Source organism: Pseudophryne corroboree, chromosome 1 (genome assembly GCF_028390025.1).
Source record: "Pseudophryne corroboree isolate aPseCor3 chromosome 1, aPseCor3.hap2, whole genome shotgun sequence".
Taxonomy (NCBI): Eukaryota; Metazoa; Chordata; class Amphibia; order Anura; family Myobatrachidae; genus Pseudophryne; species Pseudophryne corroboree.
In genome coordinates, this window is record NC_086444.1 from 763,822,092 (window position 1) to 763,842,083 (window position 19,992).

Sequence of the window (19,992 nt, forward strand, 5' to 3'; positions counted from 1 at the left end):
ATTAGTTGTACAGTATATCGGGAGTGTTATTTTATGGAAGAGTATTGTCCTATATTGGCTAACCACTTTAAATAAGAAAATCTTTCTCTGTACTGACAGTAAATAATAATTTTGTAGTTGACTATTTATATCACTTCTATCTTCATTCAATGAACATATTGTTTCCATATATAACACAGAGAAAGCCAAGAGAGATGTTGGTAACAAGTCTGTGTCAAAAATAAAATTCACACATCCAACGCAAGATCTTTTCTTCTCTATATTCTAAAATAACTGTAGGTGGCTGTGATATCAATTATTTAATTATAGTGTTTGTATAATATATGAACATTTATTGATTCTACAATACTCCTCATTGCACCTCCCTGATTGTGGTCTTGGAATAAGGGCAAGCTAAATGTGTTTGGAATAAGGGCAAGTTTGATGATTTCTGTGGTTTACCTGCTCTAAGCCTAAATAAACTATGCACATTTTGTCCTGACAAAGCACTATACAATAGTGATATTATTTATATTTGTAAGCCATTTTGTTGTACTTTGACCTCTGACTAACTTATAGGTGTCAGATTAATTTTCAATATATTTTTCCAACTAAAGTTAATGTAAGCATTATATCAGATATTTTCTATGGGCCTGTAATTATAACATGTAATTTTCACAAACAGAGGTTGATGACAAACTCATTGTGTACTCATGATAATTATTTTTTTTACTGTAGTTTTATTGTTCAACAATATTTCAAGTGACTTTAAGCGCCTCCGTGATGTTAAAAAAAACCCATTAATGCTAGCACCAACTACTATGTCACTGGTGCCTTATATTATAAGTGAGTCCATTTATTTTTATAGTAACATATTTACATTCACTTAGAATTGTGCCTATTTCACTTTAAAACATTCTAGTTTCTGCCCACCATACCAAATGTTGAAACATGACCATGAATTTCAGCAATGCCTTGCCTACAGCAAATGTGAAAACTGAGTATGTAAATATTAAGCAATATTTCAGCACAGAAGATAAATACAGATTAATAGTTTACTGAATTACAAAGAAAAATATAAATACAACTGAGTTATTCACCAATCTTTAAAAGCAGGAAAACCCTTCAGTACCAAATATAATAAAACATTGGCTGCAATGGTTCCAATTATTCATACAGATAATACACACATTTAGGATTGTTTACTAACAAAATGTGCATAATTTAGATGTGCAGCAATCTGTATTAGCTGAAGAGCCATTTACTTAAAGTCTGTAATAGCAAAGCTATACCTAACTCAGCACACTTGGAAGCCAGATAGCTGTAAATAAGGATAATTAAGGAAAATGGTACTTGGGGATCAATCAGTTGTCTTGAAGTTTTGGAAAAAATAATGCCAATAATCAGTCTGGATCACACAAGGTAACACTAAACCCTGGAATATGAACAGAATAATCTGGCAGCGCTACAGCAGGTTTTCCAGATAAACATAGTACCTGATCTACAGTGAACCTTTGATGACTCCAGAATCCATATTGTTACCTTCATGATAGTACTATGCACATATGAGACTCATGGCCTGATTCCGAGGTGGACGCTAATGCAGTAGTGACTGCGATTTTAGTCACAGCAGCAAATTTAATTTATGCTAATGCCGATGATGATGGGCTGTCTACTGACCCACCAACCGGCTGTCACTCTAATCCACTGCTGTGCACAAATAGTCACACAATTGAGCGGACTTCAGTGGCACCATTGCCACCCTATGTTTGATCAGAAATTGTGGTGGTACATGACCGCCGATGCCAGTGGCTTGCCCTTAACTCGCTCAATGATGTGTGCATATAAAAGCCACACTACCATTACAACCCATGAATGCTTATTGGATTTGCATGGATCTCCATGCAAATCAGATCTGCATTCTCTGGAGGTAATCATTGGGATGCATGCACAGTGCATCTTGGACATATGCACAGATTTAAAATACATGTTTTAAATGTGTCCACTTCTGTATTAGACCCTCAGTGTGTAACAACATAACATGTGGAAACCCACCAACCTCCACTGGTAGACCAAGTTAAACCATCCTCTAAAACACCAAGCTCCAAAACGTAAGTAACAATTATTTGCATGAATGATGTTTATAAGGGCTGGCTCATAGAACATATTGTAAGTTACATGTCATGCACCATGGGGAATTGTTTCAAAGTTGCTGTGATTTGTGACAGTCAGTCCTGTATGCATCTGCAATACCAGTTCAACTTCCAATCAAGAAAAAAAATTACAGAAGTAAGTGTATTAAATGATGTCACAAAAAGAAAACATAGTTTATTAACTTTAATTTAGGAGGAAATTATTACAATAATAAAACAGTTTTTGTCTAAGAATATTAGGCAAAAGTGACATGAGGACAGTGACAGTACTTGTACTGCCATTGTCCTTATTCTGTAAATTGTGTATATATATTTATATTTTCTTTCAAAATAATTGATTTTTATTTTATTTTGTTCATTTTTTAGCGATATATAGAATGATGGTAATTTAGTAATATTGTACAGAGGTGCATATTTGCACTAAACCTTGGGAATTAAATAGATATTATCTTTTATTATACTGTATAACTGCACGACAAAGAAAAAGGTTAATCCCTGATGTGTTGCAATGGCGTAGTACATATTTATACCTTAAATAAATGGTAACAAATATTTAGTTTTGGATTATGAATCATTTTCATAACATTACATGTTCAATGAGAGCAATGATTCATGCTACACTTTATGGGAAATTAGCAAATGAATTTGAGTTATGTTACTTACGCTATAAAAACTGGTTTGCACATGTTCAATCCATGATCAGGAAAAACAGAGTAGTAATGGTTAATGGCTTAGATATAAAATAAAAGCAATGCGTAGTGTAAATATGTTGCTAAAGTGATGAATCTGCTAGTTTCTGATTGAGACAAATGAACCCTATTGGAAATGGCTACTAATTATAGTCTAGCAAATTCTGATGCCAAGAGCTGAACGAATGCTTCACTCATATCTCAGTGCACAGCAGCCTTAGATAGCAAAGGCTGCCAGATTGATCTATTATGGTCAGTTGTATAGTAGACAGGGTGGTAGTAAAGCATTGTTATAAGCCAAAGACTAAAGATAGTTGTTCATCATTTAGAACACAAAAAAATATGTAGTTACCATAGAACTTACAAATAATTTGTTACTTAAAGTGGTTCAAAGGAACTTTCTATATTTTGTATCTTATGTAATAAACTTAGTATTGCAGTGTATGTACAGGATGTTTTATAGTAAGTTTTATAAAGAGTCTATTGTCTGTCCAACAAATCTATACAATTTATAACAAACATAATGTAGCTTCATGGGTATAGATACGTTAAGAATGTTATTGGTTAAGATGTTTTCGCCATTATATCCAGCATAATATCTGCTATTTTAAACAGATCCAGCAGATACAATCACATTGGAATGTAAGAAATATAGACCACTTGTTGTTGAGAGCATTCTCTGATCAAATATGTTATGAGTTAATAAGTTTTTGTTGATTCATTTTGATTTGGGTTTATATTACAGTATCTGGATTTATAAAAAATATTACACAAAATGGACAACCCCTACTTCTTAAGCCATCTGCCCTAACATATAGCAAAGAGTGGGAGACCTGTATACTAATGGTGGCTTTCAAGTATATGAACTTGTTTGCACTGCAAGAAATACCAACCAGCTGCAAGCTATCTCTGGAAGTTTAATAGTGCTTTATGATTTTATGGAACTCAGTAGGATGGACTGAAGCAACAGAAAACACCTTGTTTGCGGTACATGGCTTTGGATTAAGAGGTTGTTCAATATGGGCAGCCTTTCAAAGGAGAATTCCAGTATTTTTTTTTATTTTATTTCCAATCCACCAACTATATATATAGGGTTGTCTGTGTTGTGAAGCTATCTCCGAACCAACTATAAGGAGAAGGAGGAGATTGTTGTGATCCTTCAACATTTGTATTCAGCGCTAAGAGTCATACATCTTAAAGTGTGGAATAATATATCTCCTCTGTATTAATTTGAATATGTTTTTAATAAATGTTTTATGATGGAACATGTTATTATTTTTAAAAAAAGTATTAACCAATTAGGGGTTGGAATAGTGGGAGTTGATGCGACCCCCTGGCGCCAATTCTTCTATTGTTGTGTATATATATATATATATATATATATATATATATATTTATTTATTCACCTGTTGTACACACATCTTCATTGACATGAAAAATAAATACACATATATCCATATTTAGGTTTTATGTATAATTTACTTACAGCTACTTATGCCTGTAGAAAGAAACCAGGGAGAGAGAGAATGAGTAAGGCCAACCACAGATACAGAATAATCATACACAGATGAACCAGGCAGGAGATTTGAAGATACTGGAGATCTGGTTCGACAATACTCAATGATGTTGATGATGACCATTATCAACACTATCTGGCCACTATTAATCTGATTGCATATGTAGCATCCCCAGTTAATAGCACTTAATTCATTAGCTATATTTATTAAGATGTGCAGACCATTTGCATTACTTAATTTACTTTTTTATTTGTTCCTGCATAAAAGAACATTGCTATTGCATTGTCTTAAATGCAAAAACAACATTTGCTTGTATTTAATTTAACTTCATTTTTTTTATTGAATTATTATTTCTGCTTCTATTTAATTACATTGTATATGGAAACTTGACTTTTATTTTTATTATGAATGTAATTACATTCTCTCATGTATGGGGCTGGGTTCGAAATGCCATCGGTCGGGAAGCCGGTGGTCAGAATACCAACCGCGGCATCCCAACAGTGACAATCCAGATAGGGTGAAGGTAAGTATACAGTACAGTATACAGTACAGTAGTTGGAGGTTTGCCTTTGGCAGATTTGTTATTATTTCCATTAAAATTAGAGGGTTGTTTTAAAGAAAAAATGTAACCTCACTCAAAATAATATTTTTAACTAATATAAAATATATTTTTTTTAAATTATAACTAAGAATGCTACAGTACTCACAGTTTACCAATTGTATTTACCATTTACAGAAGTAAACTAGTTGGTTCAAGAACCAAATCACATTTTCGGTAGATTGACCATCACAAATCCTTGCTGGTTAATAATTCTTCAACACACTTGCAATCTGCACCAATGTTGGCTGTTTGAGAAGTACAAAGTATTTTAAACTTTGTTTTTGTTATGTTTTTTAAATCCCCCTTCTTCAAATGTCTACTTTGCCCTATACCTCTGGCCAGATCCGTCATATCTTTAGAACTTTCTCAGCACATAATATGGCACCATTGCCATTGCTATTGGATTCTTTCTTGTAGAATCCAGTAGTGATATAAAAGCACCATTTAGTTAATAAAACAATATTAGTAAAATTATTATATTGCCAAAGGTAGGGCTGGCCATGCCACTGTACAAAGTAAAATGGTTATCAAGAGGAACATAATATCACAAACTCACTCATTTGCTGTTCTTATTATTCCCTTCAGCTCCATGTCACTTAACCAAGAATTAACCAAGAATTTCACAAACTCAGCTAATACAGTCCAGATTTTAAGGCTATCTATGTTTGAGCACAGGTGACTTGATTAGTACCTCAGTCAATTTGATTTATTCCTTTGGACTCAAGCATGGATATCATTAATACCAGGACTGTAATAGTGGAATTTGGGAAACGCTGACTTCACCCTTTCCTCATTGATGGACAATAGAAATTAAAATTTTAATATAAAGCTTATTTTATCTAGTCCACTTCAATATAATGATTATACATTAAATATAAGAAATGTAAATGGATAATGTATTTGTTAGCTTTTTAAAAATATTTTCTGTCCTCTTTATTATTTTATTTTCTTGTTTTTCACTTAAATTATTATTATTATTATTATTATTATTATTATAATATAATATTAATCTTTAGAGAATAATTTTGCATTGAGGTCTTATAGATAAGAAAATGGTCCTGTGTACACATTACCGTTGGAATTTACCCAAGCTTAGTAAACCAATCAATTATGTAAAACATATTTTATTGATATTTACATTTTTTTTAACAATGCTATATTTTTTTAATTACAGTTATTGCAACTTTTCAAAAATTGTATTTCTCAAAATAGATTGAACTACACAGACTATGGGAAACCAGAATTATTTTTTAAGCACAAAAACGTCCGAGACTAATAGAATATGAGAAAACCATCATACCAAGTAATGAAATACTGTAGCTCATATTGTTGGTTTTCATAGGCGTGGTTTATCACATTTCTTATGCAATCTGGGCATTGTCTTTAACAACAAGTGAAAGGGCTATACTTCTTTATAAAATCTTTTTATTTTTTATTTTGGATTGACATATAAAATATACCATATTCATAAAGTCCAATACAAAAACACTAACAATGTTTGAACAAAAGAAATCTCAATTTGGGGTGCAACCAGGTTCAGAGTTCCATGTAGGATGGTGTTATGGTGGGAGCATTAGGATTCTTATACGTTCAGATATTTATTTACAGTATTCATATGGAGCTAGGCTAGACTTCATTTTTAACCTGGCAACACATGTTGCTTAGTCCGGCTCCAATTTATAGGATCCCTGTCTAATATAGGTTTGCACAGGGTGTATTTGGTTTAGCCACATAAAGTTTGATGTTTGCTATAGCCTTTTAGTGCAAGTCAAATAATAATTTGATAATTTCAGTGGGATTATTATCAGTCATAAATTTTACACCATTGGTCAAATTGTCTGAAGTAACAGCCAATATTGCCATATGTGTGGCCAGATTTAGTTTTTAAAAGTCAACTCTTGACACCCTTTGCTGCAACAACCATCTGCAAATTTATTTGTACTACTGAGGTTCATTCATTGTATAAAAAGTTTTATCAGCTAACATTCTAAATTCTAAGGTAAAAGTTCATGCATAAGTAACATGGGACTATCCTAGATGACTGTGAGCAGTGCCAACATAGGTGCATTTTGGATTTCAGCATCTGTATGAGGATGATACTCAAATATACCTATACTCCCCAGATTTATCACTGTCTGTATTGGTCTGTGACACTGAATGTCTGAACGCCTAGCAAATCAATCATACCACACAACCTCGCTGCCTAGGTGTCAGTCCTTGACTCTGTCCTTTTTTCCCACATTCAATTTGGCTCTAAATCTTGCTACATACATCTAAAAAACATATCCAAAATACAACCATACCTAACACAAGACACTGCAAAAACTCTAATACAAGCTCTCATTATCTCTCACAATGATTATTGCAATTGTCTTCATACTAGTCTTACCCAAAAGAGACTCTTATCACCACAATACATTATGAATGCTGCTTCGCGGCTAATCTTCTTTGCTAGATATTCATCGTCTGCTGATCTGTTCTGTCAGTTCCTCCATTAGTTACCTGTATTCTACTATATTCAATATAAAATACTTTTACTCACATAAAAGGCCATTAACCAAACGACACCAATGTACATCTCTTTGCTTATCTCAAAATATCTACCAACCTGACCTCTTTGCTCTTCACAAATCTACTTCTCTCAAGCACACTCATTATTCACTCCCACTCATGATTGTAGGATTTTATTTGAACTGCACCCACTCTGTAAAATGCCCTCCCATGCACAATAAAACTCTCATTTTGTCTCCATACCTTCAAGCGTTCCCTGAAAACTCACCTCTTCAGGTACCCTTATCAAATTTCAGAACCACCAACATGACCTTCATAAACTGTAGAGTCTACTCATATCCTCAAATATGTTCTTGTTCTTCACCTTCCCATCCTCCTGTGTCCAGGTCAACATTGCTGTGTGACCATATCATACAGCCCACCAAGAACCTTTGCAATCTGGTGGACATTAATGCAATAGATAACACCTATTCTTGTGTATCAATTCCTTATAGATTGTAACCTTGCAAGCAGGGCCTTCCTACCTTTATACCCATTCTTGTTTTTTTTCTTTTCACTGTTTACAATTATGTTTTATGTTATCACTGTTTCCAATTGTAAAGCACAACTGAAATTGCTGCACCATATAAGAAGCTATTAACTATAGTGACTAGATGTATATATATATATATATATATATATATAAATATATATATATATATATATATATATGCAACTAGCCACTATATATATATATATATATATATATATATACACACACACACACACACACACACACACACACACACACACACACAGATGTGTCCTCTTACATTTGGCACCCATACACTATGTAGCACACCCTGTTACTTGCCCCCACTGTGCCACTGCTTGCCATGCTACAGTTGCCTCATGCTGTATTAAGTCACATTGTAAAGTACTCAGGCACTGGAAAAGCTGGAGAGTGTAATACAACTTTCCGTCCACCTAAACTGCACTGCACATGTGTTAAATAGCCAACAATGTTTTTGTAACTGACATGCTGTAACTGGGAGGCTTGAATGCCACGTTATGAGCAAAGATGTAAGAGGACACGTCTGTACACACACACACAATGTTACATAATAGCTTCTACAGGTGTAAAGAACTAGTAAGTTACGTGAAGGTCAAGTACAAAGTGTTTACTATGCAGCTTCTCTATTATGAGTTTTCTTTTCTGAACACTTTTTTCTTTCTATATATTTTCATTGCACTTTTATGGGTGTGAAGTGACAACATGAGTTGCCTTTTCACATATCTGTGAATGATTTAGCCACACATCTAAAGGCACACACTTTAGGCACATTAACAGTTTCTGCTACTCATGTGTGCCATTTTTCCCCTCTGGCTTTCAGTCATCAAGTAAATGGGATTAAGAAATGGGCAATAAAATGTTTACACCATGTAAAATAAATATTGCCTAGCCAGTTAGTGGGCATCTATGTACTGTATTGTTTATATGGACAAATAACAATGCTTTATTATGAAATATTACTATTATTTGTCTGCATTTGTAATTATGTATGTATTTATGTATGCTGGTTCTTACCACCACTAATTTCAGACTGTGTTCACCACGTTTCGGATTTAGAAATGCAATTTACACAATAGGAGTCAGCCCTATTCAGAAAAAATTGCTAATTCCGTGAATATATTTTCTCATCTCTTTTCTCATCTCTTAATAATATCTTTAAAATTACATGTGGCAAAAGAAATGTAATTCAACTAAGCAAGTGCTCTGTGCAAACCTACATTTCCTTCTCCTTAGACCTATTACAATATATTGATTTAGAAATCCTTTTTCAAGACAATAACCAGAGAAGAATTTGAATGCAGTCATTTCATGGAGCTCTCTGGGTATCTGTCAAGATTTGAATCATAATTAGTAGTCAGGTCATAGCAAAGACACAGTTTAAGGGATTTCTAGGGGTATATTCAATTGAAGTCGAAAACTGCCGTCTGTCGAAAAGACGGCAGTTTTCGACTTCTTAAGGTCGAATCCTGATTCGACCTATTCAATATATCCCTACATTTTTCGACAAGTCGATAAATTTGACTTGTCGAAAGCACGTGGATCCTTTTTGACCATCTCAGTCTGACATCAAAAGATGTCGGACTGAGATGTGGGACCCAGAGGAGGAGAGGGGGGAGAGCAGCAGGGAGATGGAGGGACAGCCGGCGGGCATACAGGGGAGATCAGCGCTACAGTAGCGCTGCAGCAGGATGTCACACAGCTGCGCCACTCACGGCAGCTTCCACTTGGCTCCAGCACGCTTGCTGGAGCTGGGTGGACACTGCCGTGAGGTCGGGCGGCTGTGTGACATCCTCCTGCAGCGCTACTGTAGCACTGATCTCCCCTGTATGTCCGCTGGCTGTCCCCGCTGGTCTCCCCGCAGCTCGCCCCCCCTCTCCTCCTCTGTGTCCCTCATCTCAATTCGACTTGAAAAAGTCGAATTGAGATGAGATTGAATAGGGGTTGTCAGATCCATTCCGACAAATACATGTCGGAATTGATCCGACTTTAATTGAATATACCCCCTAGTATGTTAAAGACTTTTGGGCAGTGCGCATGATTCTTTTGCCAAACAAAACACATTATCTTTTTAAATTAATTAGATTTATTGAGAGTCTCTAATGATATTTTTTGTACTCTTTATATTATTTGCGACTTATTTGACATACTAGGCTGACATTCAAACTCTTATACAAACTTGGTTACAGTAACTGCTATTATTTATTTATCAACAGTTTCTTAAATAGCACAGCATATTCTGTTGTGCTTTACAATTGGAAACAACAATGATAAAACAAAACTGGATAATAACAAACAGTCACAAAGGTAGGAAGGCCCTGCTCGCAAGCTTACAATCTATAGGGAAATAGGCATTGATACACAAAAATAGGTATTATCTATTGCATGATTGTCCACAAAATTGCAATTGTATTTGTATGGTATTGAAGGTTTTCACTCTGTACAACTACAAGAACATTGCATCCTGTAAAATCAGAATCTCTGGAGGCATCGAACGTAATACAATCATTTCTCATAAATAACATATTCAGTATAACAACCAGATCATATATATCAACCTGTTGCACACAAAGGAAAGTGATCAAGCTACTCCAGAAAGTTAAAATTAGTAGCCAATTACTTATGGGCTGGAAAAGAAAATGGGAGAAAATAGAAGCGCTCAACACTTTCTGACACTGTAATCCTGGATCAATTCACAACCAAAGGGTCAAAAAATTAAAATATTAAAAATGAATATTTATTATGATACAGTATAAAATACACTATACACAAGATATGTATCTAACATAAAAACCCTATCCTCACTGAATTGCCACATACGTAATATTTTGAAACTCACATCAGTTGCATATGTGTGTCAACAGACAATGCCAACTAGGTGACTAGCAGCAGAGTAATTGTAACAACTGTTGCAATATTGTTACCAAGGCTGTTGTTTGACACTGTTAAAGGTTAAGTGAAACACAATTGCTAAATGTGAAAAATAAAGATATTAGATGTAATCATAGGCTCTATATTCAAGAGCTATAATATGAAACGTCTCAAAGTTCCAGGAGCCGATGTAGGTAAAAGTAAATTGTTGAATTACCTCTCCAATAGGGCTGAGGGGTGCCGAGCGTCCTCGGGTGAGTCCAGAAAGCCCAAATAGGATTGCAAATTTGGAGATTTTAGTCGTGCTGGCCGGGATCCCGCTGTTTAAAGACCTGTTTTCCCTGGGCGTGCACCGCCCGCTGCAGTGTGTGGGGAGAGACAGGTGTGCGGCTGCTGTGATGAGAAGCCGCTGCAGGGATCAAATGCTTAGTGGGGCGCCTCGATCTCCCTGGACTGGCACCGTCCGTTGGAAATGAAGGGGAGAGAGGCTGATGGTTACCCACTGACGCCGCACGGAGCTGAGAGTACGGCTTTGTCCTGTGCTGGAACCCACACTGCTTGCTCCTGTGGATGGTAAACTGGAGCTGTGCGAAGTGTCCCAGAGAATGCAATCAATCAGTGAGGAATAAGGGGGAGGAGTCCTGCCGCGTTTCGTCACGTGACCCGTGACTTTTTCAAAGATGGCTCCAATGGCAATGTGCACTCTATTTAAGGTGTTCATGATAAAACACCCACATGTTTAATCAATACAATCAGCAGTATACCTTTTACAGGGCAATTCCTTCAAGACACCTTTGGTTGTTTGAACACTAATTATAACAACGGTTAGATGGAGACTCTCTCTCTCCATGGTTAGTGTTTATAAATACCTATTACAAGGCACTACATGAGACAATGTAAAACAATGGCGGAGTTAAAAAATAAAAAAAATATATATAGTAAAATAATAACAAAAATAAGAATAAAAATAAAAATAAAAATTGTTGCACAGTAATGGTTAAAAATAATTCAGATTTTTATATAACAGCTGTCAACAAAAATCCACAGTGTAGATTCAATGTGAAACACATTGAATAGAAATGCATTAATATAATATAAAAATAAAAATAAAAATAAAAAGAATCACCAATTAAAGCTTTAATAAATGAGCGTATAAACTAAGGAGACAGTAAACACAAAAACCAAAATGTTTTATAATGATGGCCTTTGTTAAGATTCCCATAATTATGATAAATTCAATAATTATGGATAGACCAATTTATTGTGGAAGGGACCATAGATAGTTAGTCTAACTTCCACACCTTTATAGTGGGTGGAGAGATCAACCTTCATTGATAATACTCTATCGATCCCATAGTGTGCAATAAGCATAAAAGCCAACAAAAAGGAGAAGAAACCCAAGGTTTCCTTATATTTCTAAGGGAAGCTAGAGAGGACCAACGGCCAAACAATGGATGTGAAGATGAATAAAATTGGGGGAAACAAAAAGAAGAGGGAACAGGGAGCTACCGATGTTCTGTACACTATATTATGGATCAATCTCAATATATTAATTAAGGCCCTCAGGATTGAGGGTCCGCAACCGATGTATCCAGAAGTTCTCCCTGCGACATAGTCTGCCAAACCTATCACCCCCTCTTACAGTGGAGCTGATGATCTCAATACCCATAATTACTAGACCTTTTGGGTCCTGATTATGGGATTGGAAAAAATGCTTTGAGACTCCGTGTTTGAGGAAGCCCTTTAAAATGTTGCGCCTGTGTTCCAGGGAACTGTTGTAAAGAATGTTTAACCTCTTCCTATGCCTTTCATTAGTGGATTACTTCTGTGATTTATTTTATAGCTTTTTATTAAATTAAATCCTATTAAATGATAGTGTCTCTGTTGCTATAGTGATTGTATCTAAGGCATTTCTATTTTTTACAATGCTGCATGATATGCTTTTTATTGTTGTTTTGATCTTCTAAGGACAAGCATGGTAAAAGTTATATGCTTTGTTCCTTATTTTGGAAAAAGCATGTGCAATTTTTGATTCTTTTGAAGAAAATAATAATTCTGAAATTAACAGAGGTTTTTTTAATGCAAATCATTGTGCAATTAGAAGAACATTTTAACTATCAGAAAACCTATTTGTTTTTCTATTCATCTTAATTTTTTTCAGAATGGTAATTAGTGCTCACTTGTTTGATGATTGTTTAAGTAGTTCCCCACACACATAACTTTTCACTAATTTATAATCATGTAAGTATTAGATTTGTCGTTATTGGCCTGAAGTAATTACTGTTTTAAATGTTTACTTTAATTCAGCTGTAAATGTTTTTGATACATTCAAAATTTATTTTCAACAGTTTTTTTATCATGATCATTAGAAAAGTAGTTAATTTTATTTTATTTTTAATTGAAATATTTAAACAGTTCTTTATATAACCCACCTCCATACATAAACAATATTAGAAGCTCATATTTATGTTTAATTTTACATTTAATACCGTATATAAATATATTCAGTTTTTCAAATGCAGTTACTCCATGCAAGGTTACATAAAAAAATATTGTTTCAGAGAACAAGTGTCTATGTCGAATGGACGTTATCGCTAACTAAAAGTTAAAAGTTTTAAAAAATAATCTGTATTTGTTTGTAATGTCATGTGTGGTACTGAGTTTGAGGGAAGCTGGCCTATCTGACCTGGAGTGGATCTTGATGATTCTAAGGCAGAGAGAGAGAGACAAACCACCAAACCAATATAAGGCCCACAAAATTAGACAGTTTTAAATGGAATTATTAGTGGATTGAGGAATAAAAATAGAATTAGAGTAGAGGGAAGCTCTTTCTGACCCCTGTACAATAGTACAACAGTGGAACAAGCTATGTTAATAATTTGTACTGCTATGATGGTATGATATGATAACCTGTCATGCACCTTAATACCATAATAATGCAACTTATAACTAATGTCTAATGATATTCTCATTTGAAGTTCTGAATTGATCTTTCTGCCCTTAGTTAATGCCACAAATGACTCCTTATGGCTTCTGAATTTCAGACTGATAAGTAAGGAATTTATTTTACATGCTTTTCTATTTTTATACTTGGTGCATGTGCATATGTTATTCCTCATATTGGAGTAGTCTTATTCTACTGACGGTGTGCTTTATTATTTTTGGGCATAACAATTGCTATTGATACTAAAAATGTATTAAATACAAAGTCTAGGCCTCCAATGTTAACACATATATGATCCAATAGTATGAGGATGATGACCATGGCAATCCAGGGATGTTTCTTTGGTGACTCTGGTGGTCATTATTGAAAACACTGGTTCCAGTGATGGCCTGATACTGTCATCTTGTCCTTAGGCTGGCCTTTCTCTCGCTATCTCACCCAATTCTTATTGTGGACTTGTCTTACATGCTGATCCCTTTTCTAAGCATTAAGTATCTGACTTTTTCTCACATTGACTTTCTATTGCTGCTCAACTAAATATCTGTACCCTATTGGATAAATCTCTATTTTATATTTATCCCCTATCTGCTCCTCTGAATTCTAATTTAACATTGTAGTTCTTTGTATCCTTAGACAACAGTATATCCTGGTGTTTAAATATACTCTACATTTTTTCCTTGTTTAAGGTTTTGTTAGTATATATTCCTATACTTATTCTGGTATTCCCCAGTCATGGTGAAGTGACAGCATGTTTCATTATTATCAATAAAGATATAACAACTGTTCACACCCACAAATGATGCTACTGTATATTTATTAACTACACAAATGATCCTGGATTTATTCATAAAAATATAACAAAAATGACATATTACTCTCCTATCCTTGATGATGACATCAAATGCAGGGAGTATGCCATAGTCGTGGTCCTGCTACTTCTCCAGCTAGCACCCATGTTTCTGGTAGTGCTCTTAAACACGCTTTGAATCTACCAGAAGTCTTTGTCAAGAATCAGTGCTAGGTTCTACCAGGAGAGAACCACTGGTTTAGTTATCAAATGCACATCACAAACAGCTGTTTAGTCCTGAGAGGGTGGGTTACAAGAGACATTGCTAGAGTCAATAAGCTGGAGAATGTGGAATCATTAGTGTTGAAATCAAAGTCAATAAACAGGCAGAGAAGCACCAACAGGGAAGGAAATCAAATCTTTGCCTGTGGTAGGGATAAGGGACAATAAAGGCTGCATACAGGTGATAAGTTTTTTTATTAATGAACTGCTTTACCTTTATCAAAGTACTTATTACAGTAAATAAAAAGAATGTACAGTTGTCAGTGTTCATGGTGCTCTGCCACCTTTCATCTGTAGCTTGTATTGTGGTGGATCCTCACTTATTTTACCTCAATTTTTTGTGCCACAACTAGGTTGACACTCTCAAATATCCTCATGTCACAGTCCTTTGTAAGCCCTCATTTGCATGTTTCTATTTTATTACACTTTTGGACTCTGTGTTCTTTTATTCATTGTTTGATCCCTTTCCTTTCTATTCAATAATTATCTATTTTTCTTTTATTCAGTTTTCTCCATCATTTTTTTCTCCATATTCTCTCTACTATATTTTCTGTTTTTCCTTGGTACCTGTTCTCTATGTACTTTTTTATATATTTTTTTCTAATTTCTCATTTTCCTGTCCATCAGTGCCTGCTTCTAAATCTTCAGCTCATTTTTGAGCCTTATGGTAAAATCACAAATACGTGGATCATCACACAGCTTTCTAGACTACATTCTTTCAGCAACAGACAGAACTTGCACACAGTTAACAGAACACCATCTGATATGCAGCTGTGGCCATGCCCTGGGAGCTTGAACTCAATATTTCAGACTCTGCTGTACATTTGGACAGCAAAGAAGTGGCAGAAGTTTCCCCCAAAAGCAAAAAAAGGAGAAAGAGAGCTCAAGGAGAGCAGAAAAATGCTGGATAGCAGATGTCATTTCAGCTCCACCAGTGCAATAAAGCCAGCAACCTTCAATCATTCATAGAACAGCACTATTAGAATATTCCTATATTAATTATAGTCACAACTACACTACTCTGCAGGGCACTATACAACCAAGCAGTTTTCAATTTTTATGGTGATATTGCCTCTGGTTGGCATTGCCCTTTGACATTTTATGAACTACAATTCATGTTATAGTAGCAAAAAGAAAAAAAAAGGAAATAGCTTACATTCATATTACACTGTGAATGTTCTAATACATAAGAAATTATATTTGCAATATTATTTTTAAATATATTAAATTTTCAACTAATAGATAAATCAATCAATGTGCCTAAAAAATGATTTATATTGCTACCTCGTATTATTTCTGCTTGTATTATAAACACCGATTATGTGAAAAACATGGAATAAAGTAGGGACACTGAGAGCTATAAATGAAATTATTAGTTAGCAAATAGAGCTATTAACCACCAAAGTACAATTTCCAATAATAGCATGTGCTATTTCACACTGTCAAATAAATGTAATCTGTTATAAGAATTTTTATTAATATTTTCAGTATATGGTATGAAATGATCAATTGTTAAAGAAAACTCTAAATCTGTAAGACTGAATAGGTGATTTACCACTGGTGTATGATTTATTCTGTTTGCAAATTGTGTTCTCTTCCGTCAACCAGTTATGACAATTTTTTAAAGTCTCTGCTAACGTCATGGGTGTGGTATACAAGATCTACATGCATTAGGTCTACAGTCATTAGGTTGACCCCATATGATAGACAAAAGGTCAAATCTGACAAAAGATCGACATGGACAAAGGGTCAACATATGAAAGGTCAACACTGTAAAAAGTTGACATGGACAAAAGGTCATTATCAACAAGAAACAAAAGGAATCAGTTAAGGTATGGGTGCACTTATTCCCTTGTTAACAAAAGTTAAAATCACTGTTTATTCAATATATTTTTAAAAGGTATCTATAACCATATTCCACATATTAAGAGCTAATTATTGCCATTGTTTTAAAATTTATTGATCAGCCCTATCAAAAGGGCTATATGAGCAAAATATTAAACACTAATTAACAGAAAAATTATGAAAATGTGTAAAGAGAAAAAAGAAAAAAATATTTGAATAATAAAATAAATTTGTTAAAAACAAGGCTTTGTGTAATCTTATTACTTTTGTCAGTACCTTTATTTATTGTCTGACCTCTAAGTAATTCAATTATATATCCAATTATGCAGTGGTTCCCAAACTTTTTTGAATAACAGCACCCTAGAGAATCAAAATTGTTTTCATGGCACCCCTATGCCAAAAGGTTCTTATTGATAAATTTAGAAAGAAATTAAGTAAATTGTGTTTATATGTCAGCCTTAGCTTCCGTAATATGGTGAGGGACAAGATTTGCTTCTGTTTGTCCACATATTTTGTGATTGACAGCCACAAGCACTGATTTTGCCTATTACATCGACCATAAATAATTTGAGTTGGGCCTGGACACCTGGGTGCCCAGGCAAACAGTTTGAGAACCACTGCAAATAATGTATTCCAAAGGCTATATTCCAATAATAAATTATTGTAAATTACTCAGGAATACTAGGATACTAAATATCTCTTATATGAGACAAATGTATCTAGTCCAGTGTTGTTTTTACAATATATAAATTAGTATAATTTTATAGTTAGTACTACTGTTTATCAAAACAGTGTTCTATTATATTCCACAGATAACATTCACAAGGGTTTTACCCCCTAGAATCTCACATCAAGGAGATCCCTGCATATTAAGGACATATAGATATTATCTTATGGTTTTCTATATATCTATAATATTCATAATACTGAAATGTAGATATTCTTCCTGTATAATATTAGTATAGTTATTACATGTATCCATATGTTCTTAGAAAAAAATGTATGTGTACATTTCTATGATGTTAAATATAACCCCAGCAGTCAAGAGGGTTCGGCAGTCCTCCTGTGTGACAGGACGTGCGACCAGCATCAGCGTCCTAAACACTCACCAGTGTCACTTTAGGTGCAGCGTGGGGTCCATTGGCTCCTCTGACAGGAGGGCTCTGGCATCTGGAAAGCTATGATGATCCTCTGCAGGGTTGCCAGGGACTCCAGTGTTTACTGTGCATACTAGTTTCTAAACTGCAGTACCTTCCTAGGCTGATTACACAGATGGACAGATTCCAGATTGCAGCAGTGTTCTCAGACCAGTTGTTAATCATTCGTGTGCCTGAGGTTTATTCTATGTGCAGTCTATGATATTTTCTGACATTGCTGCATTACATATTTTCTTGCTGAGCTCCACTTCACCAACCTAAGTCTCAGTCCAGCCTGTCAGTTACCCTGCAGCCAATCACAGCCCAGCGAGGGGTTTAAAGGAAGTCCAGCTGCAACATTCTAGGCCTAGTTACATTGTAGGTGTGACAAGTGAACCTGCATTTTGTGTTTTCTGCAGATACCAGGTTCAGTGTCATCTCTTCAGCTTGTAGCTAATCAGGTTCAGCTGTATTCCTCATTCGGTAGCCAGTCCAGTCCAGCAGCATCTCTTCAGCTGGTAGCCAGTCCAGTTCTGCTGTATTCCTCAGCCAGTAGCCAGTCCGGTCCAGCAGCATCACTTCAGCTGGTAGCCAGTCCGGTCCAGCAGCATCTCTAAAGCCAGTAGCCAGTCTGGTTCAGCTGTATTACTCAGCCAGTAGCCAGTCCAGTCCAGCAGCATCTCTTCAGCTGGTTTCCAGTTCAGTCAAGCAGCATCTCTTCAGCCGATAGCAGTCCAGTTCAGCTGTATTCCTCAGCTGGTAGCCAGTCCATTCCAGCAGCGTCTTTTTAGCCAGTAGCCAGTCTGGTACAGCTATAATTCCACAGCTGGTAGCCAGCCGGTACCCAGTTTATTGTATATAAAAAACATCTCTTGAAAATCTAAGCAATATGGGAATACAATTCTGCATGATGTTTATTTATGCACTCACATCAGCTATTTACGGTAGTGTTGACATTAAAAGTTTTCCCTTGCAAAGGAAAACTTGTGATGGCGGCAAAGTGCCAATTTCCACCAACCAGTACTGGGAAAGGCCCTTTCCCTTTTAATCCCCTTAATCTCCATGTGCCAACCAACATAAAGCACTTGCATGCAGAGGCCTCTCTAATAAACCCCTCCCTACTTATCTCTCTAATTACCCCATCTATAACTCTGTCACTGACCCCTACTTCCATACTGTATATATCTTAATCCCCAATACAGCAATCTCACAATCACTCCCTACATATCTATATACATCCTTACAGGTTATGGCTCTTCTGGTGACGTCCCTGTTAGCTTGTGCTTTGAGCCACCCCTGAATTTTTATTAAACTGCTATATGGCATTATACTGAAAAAAATAATGTTAAACCTTATACCCTGAATATGTACAAGCTGCTCATGTGCCAATCTTATTTAACTGAAAACTGACAGTGTGATTTGTTGGATGTTTATGATATATTCAACATGAAATATGTTTGATTATCTCTTCTACCCTGTAGCATAAAACATGTGTTGTAGGAAGGTGAAAATTGTTGATTGACTGAATGATTGATTTAATGAAATCAAATAATAGGTGGAGCAAAAACTACATTGATTTAGGAAACAAATGTTGTTTTTAGTGATATTTCTTAATTCCACATCTTTTCATATTAGAATTAATATATGGGTCATTTAAAGTGGAGCAGAGCAGTATCATTAAAGTCACATTATATCTGTTATGACATGCAATGTCTTTTATGGCTGGCTTTGCACTAATGTGAAGGCTTTGAGGTGTGCATAATTCAATGCATTCAATGTTATTAAATTCACAAATATAACACTAGATATAATGAGTGTCCCATTGTTCACAAGTTCAATAGTAGGCAAATGAGCATAATACAGGTAGTCCATTAGAGCAATCAAAGAAAGCTATTTTTAGTGATTTTAAAGTCCAAACAGAGAATCAGGCAGTGCTTTTCCTGAATATTCAGCTTTAAACAAGAATGATAAATCCATTATCATGTCCTTACTAAATAACGACTAACGTGTGGCAATGTGCCTGATTCCTAAGTGTACTCTAGTTAATCTAACACAGAAGATACATCTGAGTGGTGCTATATTTTCTACTATTTTCGATTATTTACCTTTGTAACTGGTAAGAATGTG

General features: G+C 35.1%; 1 protein-coding gene across 2 annotated transcripts in view; it reads left to right on the forward strand.

Annotated features, from left to right (window-relative positions):
- Window positions 1-19,992, forward strand: part of GRID2 (glutamate ionotropic receptor delta type subunit 2) — a 1,619,892-nt gene that overhangs the window by 233,397 nt on the left and 1,366,503 nt on the right. The gene's annotated exons all lie outside the window — the stretch shown is intronic.